Source organism: Callospermophilus lateralis, unplaced genomic scaffold (genome assembly GCF_048772815.1).
Source record: "Callospermophilus lateralis isolate mCalLat2 unplaced genomic scaffold, mCalLat2.hap1 Scaffold_137, whole genome shotgun sequence".
In the NCBI taxonomy this organism is placed as follows: domain Eukaryota; kingdom Metazoa; phylum Chordata; class Mammalia; order Rodentia; family Sciuridae; genus Callospermophilus; species Callospermophilus lateralis.
In genome coordinates, this window is record NW_027512527.1 from 2391486 (window position 1) to 2406668 (window position 15183).

General features: G+C 33.5%; 1 pseudogene; it reads left to right on the forward strand.

The window, feature by feature from the left end:
• The first annotated feature begins 6315 nt into the window (after nucleotides 1-6315).
• On the forward strand, nucleotides 6316-11252 carry LOC143640210 (axin interactor, dorsalization-associated protein-like; annotated as a pseudogene).
• The last annotated feature ends 3931 nt before the right edge of the window (nucleotides 11253-15183 follow it).

Consider the following 15183-nt stretch of genomic DNA (forward strand, 5'->3'; position numbering starts at 1 on the left):
CTTGACTTGTTCTCATATTACACTATGAAATTGGATATGTTAATTCTTCACTTAGAAATCTTCCTTTTAATGCATTGGCTCAATTTACAACTATCATGGTTTTATCTTTGATGCAAAAACATGCAACCTTTTTCATCTAACCGGGAGCTATAGATGGTATGGTATTATTTTAGTATTTGATCTTCTTTTATGTTTATTATTTCTTCACTCATTGATATAGATTCTCTAGCCATTTGTTTACTAGAGCATGATAACCTCTAGAACTGGAAATTCAGTCATTCATTCAATAAAATATTTCTTCAACAAAGATCTGTTTATTCCTTGTGCATACTACAAAAGGAACAGTTCCCACACCTTTCAGGATGCTTATTGTGTAGTCAGCAAGACAGAGCCAAAAGCACATGATTATGATTAGAGATGTGCACCAATGTCATAGGTTGGCAAAAAGAAGGGCTGAGGGAGTTCAATAAATCTAGCCAGATTTAGGACTCACTGAGTATGTAGGAGTTGACCATGCAGAGAGAGAGCACATCATAGACCATTCTGAAACACCTTAAATAGGCACCTTTCTATGTAATCTAAGATCTTAATTACAGTCAGCTTCCTTCATCATGGAGCACAATGTTTGACATTCTACCTTGAATTAAACAAGAAATTCAGACTTGCAATCACTGCCTCCATATTAAATTATTCGAAGCATAATGATTACATTAAACCTTACTGTGTAGTCTCAGGCAAAAAGATTGTTGGTAAGGAATGTAGCATCAGCCCTACCATTTCAACTGAAAGATCTAGATGATGACAGGTTATAAAATTGACTCACCCCAAAGTAACAACAAGTTTAATATCAACTTGGAAAAAAATAATCTTAACATCAAAAAGACTTCGAAAGCTGTAAAGCAATCGTCTTTTGACTGTCATAAAAAGGGTAGTAAAGAGGTAAGACATAAAAGAGGTGACATTCTTGGGGGTTTTGGGCGGTGGGGTAGGGTGGGTTCTTTTTTGTCTTTTTTGGAACTAGGGGTCAAATCCAGGATTTTGCAAATGCAAGGCAGACACTTTGCCACTGAGCTACATCCCAACCCAACATTCTTAATATATAAAGAAAAATTTTAATTGTAATAACCAAAGCAGAATACATGAGAGGAACAGACAACATGTGCGCACACACACACACTCACATTTAAAAATACCCGTTAAACATATAAAAAGATACTCAACTTTATTTTTAATAAAAAACATAAATTAAAGCTACTGTTGGTGAGTCTTAGGGGAAATAGGTACTTATTAATCACTGGTGGGAATAGAAAAATGGTACAGTTCCTTTGGAGGGAAATTGAGCATTCTCTAACAACATATAAGTACATATTTTTTCCTTAGCAATCCCATTCCTGAGAATTTACTCTGAAGATGCACCCGCAAAATACAGGAAAAAGAGGGGGAAACACTTGCATATACACCAGATTCTCTGTTGAGGTGTTTTTTATAATGATAAAAAGTTAGAAATAATGTAACTGCCATATGAAGATTGACTCAATAAACTATGATACATAGGATGCTGTAGAAAATAATTCAGAAAATCTTCATGAAATAATGAGTGACTTTTCAAAATATATTATTAGCAGAATTTATCAAGGTAGTTCACATTAGCAGATTAAGGGGAAACATTTCATAATGTTGTCAACAATGTAGGAAAAGTTCTCAGTTAAGTTTGAAATACAGCCTTGATTTTAAACAATTCTTGGCAAAGAACAGAAAAACATCCTTAACTTGATAAAACATGGCTACATGACATTTACAGCCCAAAATCATTTAATGATGAATTTGAACAAAACAAGAGTGTCTATTACTTCTTTTCATCAGAATTGTTTTGGAAGCCCTAGCTACTGCACTAGGATAAGAAAAATGAAATAAAAGGGGGGATGTTCTTTATTTGCATATTTATGAATATATAGAGAATATGCAAAAAAACCTATTCATAACTCATTAATAAGATAATGCAGTTTCTGGATATAAAATCTGTATAGACAAATCAATTCTATCTCAAACAAGTAATAGTTGCTTAGAAAATGAACTATTATAATATTTATAGTAGTATTAAATAATATCAAGGACCTTATTATAAATTCAACAAAATAAATATAAGAATTTTATATAGAAAATAAACCTTTGTTGAAAGCAAGAAAAGAATATCAAAAGGAAAAGGAAACTGGAGTAATCTTGAAATTAGGGAAAGAGATGGAAGAGTGACTTAATAATTGTTATGGTTGGTGAGATGTTTAATTGTACGTTCTCTTTTACTTTTTTCATTTCTCTTGATTGAATTGTTTATGAGAATGCATTTTATAAAAACAGTGAAGTCATTATTCTTTTTTTCATTTGTTCATAATAGTTATTCTTGACATTAGATTCATTTGGACTAATTATAAATGAATGGAATATAATTTGCTCCAATTCAGTCCCTTCACCCTCCCCATCCTCCCTCCCACTGTTCCCTTTGATCCACTTTACTGATATATTTATTTACATTTTTAAGAATTAGTATCTTATAGATATTCAAAATGATGAGTTTCATTATAGTATATTCACATATGTGCATTGGAAAGTTAGTTTGGGTTCATTCCACAGTTTTTTCCTAACCATTCCCCATTCCTTTCTTTTTCTTTTATTGATTTTATTTTTTTTAAATACATGACAATGGAGTGTATTACAATTCTTATTACACATATAGAGCACAATTTTTTATATCTTTGTATAAAGCATATTCATGCCAATTCACGTTATACATGTACTTGGTTTTTTTTTTGCATTACAATTCTTATTACACATATATACCACAATTTTTCATATCTCTGTTTGTATATATAGTAGGTTGACAGCCAATTTGTGTCTTCAGACATGTACTTTGGATAATGATGTCCATCACATTCATTCCACATTCATTAGGAGGCTAATCCCCTGCCTCCTCCCTTTCCCTCACTCCCCTCTTCCCTATCTAGAATCCATCTATTAATCCCATGTTCCTCCTCCCTACCCTATTATGAGTCAGCCTCCTTATATCAGAGAAAACATTTGGCATTTGTTTTTTGGGGTTTGGCTAACTTCACTTAGCATTATCTTCTCCAATGCCATCCATTTACCTGCAAATGCCATGATTTTATTCTCTTTTTAAAAAGTCCATTGTGTATATATGCCACATTTTAAAAAATCCATTCATCAACTGAAGAGCATGTAGGTTGGCTCCATAGTTTAGCTATTGTGAATTGTGCTGCTATAAACATTGATGTGGCTGTGTCCCTGTAGTATGTTGTTTTTAAGTCCTTTGAGTATAGTCCAAGGAGAGCAATAGCTCAGTCAAATGGTGGTTCCATTCCCAGATTTCCAAAGAATCTCCATACTGCTTTTCAGATTGGCTACACCAATTTGCAGTCCCACCAGCAATGTATGAGTATGCCTTTTTCCCCACATCCTTGCCAATACTTATTGTTGTTTGTCTTCATAATAGCTGCCATTCTGATTAGAGTTGTATCTTAGTTTTGATTTGCATTTCTCTGATTGCTAGAGATGTTGAAAATTTTTTCATATATTTGTTGATTGATTGTATATCCTCTTCTGAGAAGTGTTTGTTCAAGTCCTTGGCCCATTTTTTGATTGGGTTACTTGTTTTTTCTGTGCTTAGCTTTTTGAGTTCTTTATATACCTTAGAGATTAGTGCTCTATCTGATGTGTGAGGGGTAAAGATTTTCTCCCAGGATGTAGGCTCTCTGTTCACCTCATGGATTGTTTCTTTTGCTGAGAAAAAACTTTTTAGTTTGAATCCATCCCATTTATTGATTCCTGGTTTTAATTCTTGTGCCATAGGAGTCTTATTAAGGAAGTTGGGGCCCAACCCATATGATGAAGATTAGGGCCTACCTTTTTCTTCTGTTAGACACAGAGTTTCTGTCTCAATTCCTAGGTCCTTGATCCATTTTAAGTTAAGTTTTGTGCATGGTGAGAGTTATGAGTTTAATTTCATTTTGTTGCATATGGATTTCCAGTTTTCCCAGCACCATTTGTTGAAAATGCTATCTTTTCTGCAGTGCATGTTTTTGGCACCTTTGTCTAAAATAAGATGATTGTAATTTTGTGGGTTAGTTCCTGTGTCCTCTATTCTGTACCATTAGTCTACCAGTCTGTTTTAGTGCCAATACCATGCTGTTTTTGTTACTATTGCTCTGTAGTATAGTTTAAGGTCTCATATAGTGATACTCCCCGCTTCACTCTTCTTGCTAAGGATTTCTTTAGCTATTCTTGGTCTCTTATTTTTCCAGATGAATTTCATGATTGTTTTTTCTATTTTTATGAGGAATGCCATTGAGATTTTGATTGGAATTGCATTAAATCTATATAGTGCTTTTGGTAGTATGGTCATCTTGATAATATTAATTCTGCCTATCCCAAGAGCAAGGTAGATCTTTCCAGAAATAGTAAATGAATTCGGCAAAGGAGCAGGATATAAATCAACACCCATAAATCAAAGGCATTTCTGTATATCAGTGACAAAGCCTCTAAGAAGGAAATGAGGAAAACTGCCCCATTTACAGTAACCTCAAAAAAAATAAGATACTTGAGAATCAACGAAAGAAGTCAAAGATCTATACAATGAAAACTACAGAACCCTAAACAGAGAAATCAAAGAAGATCTTAGAAGATGGAAAGATCTACACATTCCCTTCTTAAAAGGAGAAAAGGAGGAGGAGGGAGGGAGAGGGGGAAGGTGGGCAGGGTCAGATCAGAATATGAAAGCCCAAAGGGTGGGGTTTGGCCTGCTGAGAACTTCTAACGGAAGGAGATTGGAATCCCGAAAGCAACCTCAGCAGCAAAGCCTCTGCCCTCCTCCAGCCCTCCTGTCCTTCACCCTTCTCTCCCAAAGCCTTCTCTCATAAAACCTAGAAAGCTCTCTCTCTCTCTCTCTCTCTCTCTCTCTCTCTCTCTCTCTCTCTCTCTCCTCCACCCTCCCTGCTATTCCCTTCCTGTCCCCTTACCCTCCCTTCCCCCCTCTCTTAAAAACCCTCATTCCAGACAGGACCTGCCTTAGGTCCAGAAGGAAAGAAGGCTATACAGAGAGGCCAAGAAGAATCTGACCAGACAGGGCTTGCTAGGACCCTGGCAGCCTTTTACCATTAGCTCACACCCCCTTTCCAGTCATTTCTACATGGCCATCCATTCTTCATGGAACATAAACATAAAAACAGGAGTTTTCCCTGGATCTGTAGGTCTTTATTTCTGAAGGCTTTTAGGTCAAATAAACTTCTATTAAATAAATGTTATGATTTTTAAAATGTAAAGATATATACTAGTTCATAAATTAGAAGAAGTAATTTATAAAGATAGACTCTTTCTGAAACTCATCTGAATTTTTATTGCAGTTCCTGGACCTTTTATACAGCTATAGAATTAAGATACTGTATTAGTGATAAGAGGATAAACAGTTCCGTAAGACAGAAAACTCAGAAAGTGATTGCCGCATGATTTATGATTGAGGTGGGACTGCAGATCAGTGGTGGAAAATGTCAGTCTTTTTAATAAGTAGTGCTGAGACAATTGAGTATTTATGTGAAATTGAATGAAATTAAAGCTCCTACTATACACCATAGACAATAATTCTGTGTGACATATAGAATTAAGTGTGAATGGCAAAACAATAAAATGCTTTCAAGATAATACCTTTATGATTTTGGAGTGGGGTAAGTTTTCTTAAATATAACATAAAAAGCACTGATTGTAAAGGAAGATATTAAGAAATTTGATATTACTAGCAGTAAGTATTTATCATAATCAGAAGACACCATGGCAGACAAAAGTCATTCTTAACATTCAAAACTAATATTTGGTGTTAGAAGTTAGCAACGGTTGCTGTCTTTTGGAAGAGTGAATTGGATAGGGTGTGGGGAAGGACACTCCCAGGAGGCTGATCATATCTTTCCTAGATCTGATGCTAGTTATACAGGTGTATTCACTTTGTGAAAGTTCAGCAAACTGTGCTAACAATTTGTACATTTAAAAATGTATATGCTCTACTTCAACAAAAAGTCTATATAAAAGAAAACTACTAAGAAGCTATTTGTAAAACATTTGTCCAGCAAAATAATAGAGACCTCCTACAGCTCAATAAGATAGACATCTCAATAAAAAATCGAGCAAAATATTTGAACACACTTCATAAAAGAGGAAATCATTTATTTGATTTATTCAAAAAGGTGCTCAACCTTATTAATCTTCAGAGGAATGCAAATTAAAATGATTGATCTCTTTTTACCAAAATTGGCTAACATGAAGAATCTGAGAAAACAGTACCTAATGAGGAAGTGGAGCAATGGGAACACTACTGCACTTGGGCTAGGAATAAAAATTGGCACAACCACCTTGGGAAATGGATTGTCGTTACATAGTAGGTATGGAGGTAATATGCCAGGTGACTTAGTGATTCCTCTGTTTCAGAAATGGGTGCTTATGGGCACCAGAAGATGTTCAGAAGAGTATTTATAATAGCCTTGTTAACTATATCCAAACAGTTGAAGTAATTCAAATATCTAACAACACAAGAATTTGTACATAAAATGTAGCATATTTATACAGCCATGTACTACATAATAGAATGAACTTTTCTGCAGAAAAATTCATATATGATATACATACATGTGAATATGTATGTATATAAATATAAATGTATACATATTCATATTTTTCATAAAATTTCAGAGGTGTTTCTTAGATCTCTGAAGTTCATCCCAGATGTCCAGGTACAAGCCCCTCTTCGAAAAGTACCCTCATTTGTCAATCAAAGAAGATGCATAAAAGGTATTATGTATATATTTAATGATATCAGCCTGAGCCCATTTAGGTTTGTTAATGCAACAGTGGAATGCAGCCTCCAGGCCTTCCCATTCTTGCATTTGTCTGTATTGTCTTCATATTTGTTTAAATTAGAAAATAATACATTTTTAACAGCATTGTTGAGGTATAATTTGTATATCATAACATTTCCCTTCTGTAAGAATAAAATTCATTGATTTTTGACACCTCTATAGAGTTTTGCATCTGTCATCACTATACAAGTTCAGAACATGCCCATCACCTCCCAAAATTTCCTCAAGCCACATTTGCCATCAATCAAATGTATATTTTCAAATATAGTGTGTTGATTGCTTCATGTATTTCAAATAACTCATCATTAAAAATAGCATAACACATTGATGAATAGAAACTTGAAAAACATCTACCAAAATCTTTTGTTAAATGTATTTTGAGGTTCTGTATACATACTTGATTAAAATCAGCTTATTTGCATCTGTTCTCTATTGGTAGTTTCAAAAAAGGGAACATACTGAACAGTTGATTTCTTCCTTCATATGTTCTTGGTGGGTGAATGTTGTCATGTTGTTCTGGGTGGGTTTTTAGTTTTAAAAATTTTAGTTGGTTTTGGGGAAAATGTTCAGTTATACAAATGGCCCTTTTATATGGCAGTCTGTATAGTACTAATTTCTGAGAATAAATCATACAAAATAGAATGAAGAATAGAAGTTAGACTATATAGTTAAATTAAAACATAAATATCAAATTGTAAATTATTCTTTATTAGGAGTAACTAAAGGAAAGAATGTATTGATCAACTCTGATATTAAATGTCTCAGACTTTAGAACAGAATAACAAGTATTTTAAAAGCTTTTCTTGTCTTTGTTCTACCACTTCATATTAAGATGCTGAGAATAATATAGAAGTACATATGGAATATAAATATTATGTGAGCATATTATACTATTATGTATAATTGGGCTTCCTCAAGTGATGTTTTTAACAAACTTTTATTATACATACTATACACTATTATTATAGAAATTATTATTTCTGCTTAAAGGTGATTGTATGGTTAGGAAATGCAGATATATTATGTGTAAAATTAAATATTTTTCTAAAAAAGTATAAATCAGATGTTCATGAATTTTGGAAATAAAAATACATAATGCCTAGCTAGTTCTTAAGAGGTAGGCTATATCTTCTGTTTGTCAAAGTATTTACTCTGAATTATTGGTGGAGCTAACTTTTATTGAGGTTTCTCTGTTGCCAGGTACTTTATTACCAAGGTTGCCATCAGAACCGGGAATGACATTACTCACTATCAGGATTGAGAAAATTGGTCTGAAAGACACTGGACAGTGCATCGATCCCTATATTACAGTTAGTGTAAAGGGTAAATAACTGGCAAATTGCATTATGTTTTTTCTCATATGGGACCAAGTTTTTGACAGGGGATGGTCTTGTATATGTGACAACTTACTTTAATGCATTCTATAATGAGGCAAAATCCTAGAAGAGATCGTAACAGAACATAGTTCTGAATGACTTACAAAATATATTTCCTACTTGCTTTTGAGTTTGTATAGATTTTTGCTCTTCAGATTCCAGCTAATGTGCGGACTAAACACACACATTGTTCTTAATAGCAGCTACAGCCTTCAGGATGTAGATTAACAATAGTACTTCTCACCTTCCATGCGTGTGTAGTTTTCTATACAAAGCCCCATGTCCTGTTTTCCCATCTCTCCTGCTTCAGCCCCTCTTCTTCCTGTGCTACTGAGGTATCTACATAGGTGAGTCCTACAGAGGCAGATGAAAATCAGGGGACAGGGAAGTAGGGTGCATCCATAACATCCATGCCCTGAAAGCAATCCCGTGGGATGATGATGTGATTAAGGAATAAATTATACCATTTTACAGAAATAACTATAGTTAGTACAAATGGCTTATTTTAATCTGTAGTTTTGCACCAAAGGAACAGATCGGTGCTGAAATTAAATGGAGGAACTTTTATCAATTGCAGAAATAAAGTCAGATCCATGGGTTCATTACTGCTAATTAAAAGAAAAATATGACCACAAAGAAAGAGATTTATTTAAAGAACATAATCCACAGCACTAATACTGGTACACTTTTAAATTCTGATGTTACCAGTTATCAAATATATAGTATACTGGAAAATATTTACATTGTTTGATAGACCATTTGTAAAACTGCATACTCATTCAGAAAGTATACTTAAAACACAAAAATATTTAATGATGTTGTAAATGTTAAGTTACCTTTGCATATGTTAAACTGAAATATTTTTATGTAAATATTTTTTAATTATTAAATGTACTAAATTGTTTTTGAGCTTTTTGAGACACATAAATGAATAACACATAAACACTGAGGAGTTATTAAATGAGTCCATGTTGAATTTGATTAAACTGAGATTTTAAAACCCAGAAAATTAAAACTATAACATACCATCTGGTTGTTGTAAATTCAGGGTATGTTGTAAACAGTATAACCAGAATTTAGATAATATATATGAAAAATTATTCATTAACCAAAGGGTTTTTGTTGGCTGTTCTCATCCATTTTTGGTTCTTAACAGGGAAATTATGATAAGGTTAGGTTTAAAGGCTTTTCTAAATAAGTCATATACTTGATCAAAGTTAGAAATTGATGGCAGAGCTCCATTGTGGCAAATTATATACTCCAGATTTTTTTTTTGCATAGAAAAATATAGTGGGCTATTCCCTAAGGAAAACATGTTTGTTCTTTTTCCACTTCACTATGAAGATCAAGTTTTGTCCACTTGGCCATGTAAAGGCTTCCTTGTCCCCTTCATGAGGTCTCCTATCCAGTCTATATTCATTTCTCTCCACATACCCCATGAACTTCAACAACTCTCACATACTTGCTCACACCAAATAGGAATCTCTTAGCCTGAGAATCTCCTCTCAGCTCTTTCCATGCCTCTTTAGGAACTGTAACCTTTGCAGTTTCTAGATTTTCCGTCTGTATATGTGAATGCCCATAAGCAGAAACTTATTTGTTTCTCAAGATCTGAATGGCATAGATTTAACTCCTGTGCAAGATACTCCTGTGGCTTCAAGAAGATACATATGTTCATTTTAATGTGGACATTGAGCTCCAGAAGCATATTGAAAAATTAACCAAAGGTTTGTAATTATCAGTTACTGACTTCTTAAGGACTTCTTAAGGACAGTACTTATCTGGGTTTGTGTTGATAGTGTACTTAAAACAAGATCTTATGTCACATAGTTATGAATATTGACTTAAAGAAAGTCAAATCAACAATTTTTTTAAAATATGAGAATTAGCAGTTGCATTATCTAGTTGTGTAATAATGTGGTTAAATATTATTTGACAGGGAAGTATTTCTCATAATACAGAGTTAAGGAAGCAGGTTCTCTAATAATTACCTTAAGTCCTTTTAGGAACCTAATGATTACTTTCTAACAGTTAAGGAATTATTTTTTTTTCTTTCAATAAGATGCATTGGGTAAAAAGATACTATAACTGGCAGTTAGTTTGTAAGAATATGGAAAGGTCAATCTGGGCATGGAGGTTTCAGGAGGGAGAGAAATAAAATATCAAAGGAACTCTTTTAAATTTCTATTGTAATATAGGTGCTTATTGAAACCATTTCTATAGGTACTGCTGATACTTAAGTAACTTCTGTTTTTCTTGTGGTATTTAATATTTTATATTCTTTGGTAGTTTATGATTCTACCTGTGTACATAACTTACATTCTTGCTATACAATTTTGTTGTACTTTGTAGAATTAAATGATATGGAGAAATGTCACTCAGACATGGTAGAAGAGCTTGGAGTGACAGCCACAGTGAGTTGTCAACAGTTGTGTCATCAGACTATTTGACACATGTTACTTTGTAAAATCATAGGCTTCTGGTGACACATAAGAAATGTGTGGTCTCTGGCTTATGTGGTTTGTTTTAATTCCTTAGGTGCAGCTATCTTCTTTGAATTCAAACACTACAAGCCTAAAAAAAGGTTTACCAGCACCAAGTGTTTTGCTTTCATGGAGATGAATGAGATTAAACCTGGGCCAATTGTAATAGAACTGTGATATACATATAGGATTCATACTGTACTAATGGTTACTAGTTCATGTTTCTTCTTAGTCCCTCTTATCTAGAATGTAACAATGGAGTAAATCAATCATCAAAGTATTTTAAACAATCATCTTTCTATTGTGGTTACAGATACAAGAAACCCACTGACTTTAAAAGAAAGAAATTGCAGTTATTGACCAAGAAACCACTTTATCTTCATCTACATCAAACTTTGCACAAGGAATGATTCTGACATGAGTAATGTGGAATTTCTGTGAATTTTACCACTCAGTAGAAACCATCATAGCTCTGGGTAGCATATTCATCTTTCAGGAGGCAGGAAGTGAGCCATACCTATAGGCCAGTGAGTCCATTGCAAAGCTGTACCACAGAACTAAAGTCCAGAACCTCATTGCTATGACTCCTTTGGATACAAGGTTTATTGTAGATTTTGAAACATGTTTTTACTTTTCTATTAATTGTGCAATTAATAGTCTTTTTCCTAATTTACCACTGTTCCTACAGAACTAAAGTCCAGAACCTCATTGTTATGACTCCTTTGGATACAAGGTTTATTGTAGATTTTGAAACATGTTTTTACTTTTCTATTAATTGTGCAATTAATAGTCTTTTTCCTAATTTACCACTGTTCCTACCCTGCTTCCTGGAACAATACTGCTGTAGTAGGTATGCTCATCTTCAAACTTTAAAATACAGCAATAAGAATGTGCTAGAGTTTACACATTTGCTCACTTTTGCTCCAATATGGTCTTTTGATTTGAATTAACTTCAAACTTTTGAATTGAATTGGGTAGGATAGTACCAGATAGGTTTGAAAGGAAATTGGATCAGTTATGGTCTGTCTTATAGGCTGTTCCTTAGAGCTGGCCTAAATTCACCCTCATCTGATAGTTCTACTTAGAAATAGTGTGCCTTGACCAGATCAATATCTTATATGGGAGTGCCCCCCAGATTGTAGCTGTGATTTTTTTTCCAGATGACCAGATTGTTTTTCTGAAAGTAAGCATATTTTTAGTCATGTTGATTAGTTGTTCTACATCACATTGCTATTGTTTCTACGGTTAACATTAATGATTCTAGGGTTAACATTAAAATCATCTCTCTCAGAATAATTACAAATTTTTGGGTGGGTTTAAATCATGTCATCTAAAAATAATTGAGTCAGATGCTAATGAGATACTGCAGGAACACCTGCTGTTTTTCTGACAACTGATTGTGAAACCTTAAAACCTGCATACCTTGTCTTTATAAAGTGATGAGTATGCAAAATCTGGAAAGATATTCTATTTTTTTAATATAGGTAGATACAACTGCCATTTATTTCCTATTTAGATATATTGACATTCATATGAAAATATGCAGGTCATTAGATTATTATAATTTCACCATTTACATTACTTTTAACCTAATGATGAGACAGAAATAAAACTTTCATAGTACACAAGGTGGATATTTGATACACAGAACATAAAGTTTTGTGAGGAGATTTTTGTGGGTTACATGTAGAACCCATGTATTTTAATATTCACTATTTTAAATGAACAATGCATGAAGGGAATGCAATATTTGGCCTATTTTTAAACTAGTGTAAACCCTAATCATACCATCTGTTTGCTTTTTAAAATGAATAACAGTTATTTTAGCCCTTGCACTTCAAGAGATCTAGTCTTTAATTTTTCAGTTGTCTGTTAGGTCAATTTTGTTTACTAGATGAATGTTAATAAAACTATATGAGCCTGAAAGAATTCTCAACCAAATTTAGTCTTTTCTTTCATCTGGATTGGGTTAATTTCACAAGTGCAAAAATAGTTCAGTCTACAGTAGTTCTAGAAAATGAAGAATTTGCCTTAATAAAATGTTCACTCAACTGAAACTCTGAGTAGTCAAAATTTCTAGACTGTAAACTTCTCAAGAGAAGGGCCTCATCTTCTCCATGTCATGTAAACTTTCCAAGGTGCTTGGCAGCACTCTGTACCCTGTGGAGTACTCAGTACCTTTTTGTTTGATGTTACTGATGTTGAAGTTGCTCCCTTAAAATCTACTATTAAAATGTAGCAAAACTGATACATTGTTCTTTCTGTTTTTTCATAGACTATAAAACATGTATATCAAAGTGATAATTTAAAAAAAAAAAAACCTCTTTTTTTTTGGTTGTAGATGGACACAGTACCTTTATATTTATATGTGGTGCTGAGGATCAAACCCAGTGCCTCACACGCAACCCCAGCCCCTCAAAGTAATAATTTATATGAAGAAACATTTAGCATCCTTCACATAAGAATGCTTTTTTTAACCTCTATTTATTTATGTCATGCTGAGGATTAAACCCAGGGCCTTGCCTGTGCTAGGCAAGTACTCTACCACTGAGCCACATCCCCAGCTGCCACCAAAGAATGGGGTTATATGAAAAAAAAAGAGGATGCTTTGTATGAATGTCTTTCATCAGCATTAAACAAACTTAAATTGAACATTGTCATTAGCTTAGCTTTAATTAAGACCTGAATGACCAAACCTCCCCCGCCAAAAAAGGTTGTTTTATCTTGAAGCAATTAACACAAAACAATCTGTATCTCACAAATTAGTTGTTTAAATTTACTTTCTAGTGTGGGAGGGGATGAGTCACTGGACAATAATTACAACTATAGCAGTAATACTTTCAGGTTGAAACATTACTGCTTCACAAATGAAATGATTTTAGTAACTAAACTCAAACACAATTTGATGGAGAGGACTTCTAAAACTTTTGAGATACAAAAGTATAATTGAATCAAGGGACAGTATTCTCTCACAACCGGTATATGGGCAGCTACCTTGGGCTTTGCTACAGAAGTGGTACAATCAGATGGATGTAAGGAGAGGCAACTATGGGTGGGTTCAGAACTGCTCAGATAAACTACATAGAATGCGTTATAGCTTACTAATAGAATAAATACAAAAAAGGCTTTAGAGGGAAAACTACTGTTGCTTTGAATAAAAAAATAAATCTGCCTTTCCTTGAAAATCTATCTTCCTAGCTGACATCACCTTTATTTAAATGCTATTTTAAAATTAGAAGTTATAGTAATTTCAGCATTGCCTTGTGTCCTGTAGAGGTTGAAAGATACATTCAAAATTGGTGTTTGTGACATAAATTTTATTTTACATGGCTAAAAATGCTATAAGGTATTATAAGGTTTTCCTCTTACACACAGCTGCTGCTTCTGATATTAAATGGAGGCTGTGTAGATTGAATTCTTCCTAACGGACTCAAATTCTTTTTGATTCCGAGTCATCTTCAGTAGTTTAGAGATTTTGTTTCACAGAGATTTTGTTTCACACTGAAGCTTTTGCCCCTATTTTGAGAATACTTAGGGGACATAAAAAGAACAATGATATGTTCTAGGTTCCAACAATCCAATTACTTTCTAGAACTTTAAAGAATGGAAGAATATGGTCTAGCAGTAAACAAAAGTACCAGGCTTTTATAATTTTATTTAAATCTTAAACCTCTTAAAATGTACTGTTAAAATTGCTGTAATTAAAATTACAGCTCTGGAGAGCTAGTTCTTAGGAACATTGTTTTAAAGACAGTAGTTACAGATTCAGGACTTGCTTTAATTGATTTTTAAATAAAATATATTTGAGTATCTGTAAAAAAAAAAAAAAGAATTTAATTCAGCCCATAGCTGCTGATTAAAGACATTATAAGCCTTAGAGTTTCATTCATTCTTTCTCAGAGGATTATACTTTTCTAATTTTTTTATCATATTCCTTGAAAATCAGTGGCAAGGTATGGGAAAGAGAAGAGTGTGTGTGTACATTTTTTTAAAAAGAAATTTCCTTATTATTTTTTTTAAATTAATTTTTATTGTTGGTTAATTTTCTTATTTTTTATAGACACAACATACCACCCTATATTTTACTGTTATAATGCAATAATGGTAAAAGCAGTAGAACTTCAGGTCAAACAACTCTTGCTACTAATGTAAACTCATTCTCAGAAAACCATTCTCACATGGACAGTGGTTAGAAAAAAGTACATGAATGTGCTACAAAAATAGAGCCACAAGACTTCTCATAAGTAAAAGAAATTCCTCTGTATAAATCCACAGTTGACCAAGGTCCAGCCTCCTTAACAGTGAGCAACAGGAAATATGCTGCCAAGTCACCATCTTTAGTTCTGAGAGTGAGTTTACATGCTTCCCCAATGGCACAAAGTCTCATGATGATCCAATGAATCAACAGACACT